Source organism: Penaeus monodon, chromosome 25 (genome assembly GCF_015228065.2).
Source record: "Penaeus monodon isolate SGIC_2016 chromosome 25, NSTDA_Pmon_1, whole genome shotgun sequence".
Classification (NCBI taxonomy): domain Eukaryota; kingdom Metazoa; phylum Arthropoda; class Malacostraca; order Decapoda; family Penaeidae; genus Penaeus; species Penaeus monodon.
In genome coordinates this window covers 7,033,781-7,034,009 of record NC_051410.1, presented here as the reverse complement: position 1 = coordinate 7,034,009, position 229 = coordinate 7,033,781, and positions in this window count along the sequence as shown.

Sequence of the window (229 nt, the reverse complement as noted above, 5' to 3'; positions counted from 1 at the left end):
TAACGGAGTAAAGACTCCACACACCGCGTCTTTCTTCCTTCACAAACAAACAAACAAAAAGTTCCTGCATCTTGAATTTGCCAATTGCAACCTCCCCTGCCACGCTCGCTGTAGCTGTGTTTGCCATAGTTGTTTCTGGTATGGAAAGTTTTTTACGCATCGCTGATATGATCACACAGTATTCATTAGCATATAATATACTAATAGACATTCTCTACATCTCGAGCTT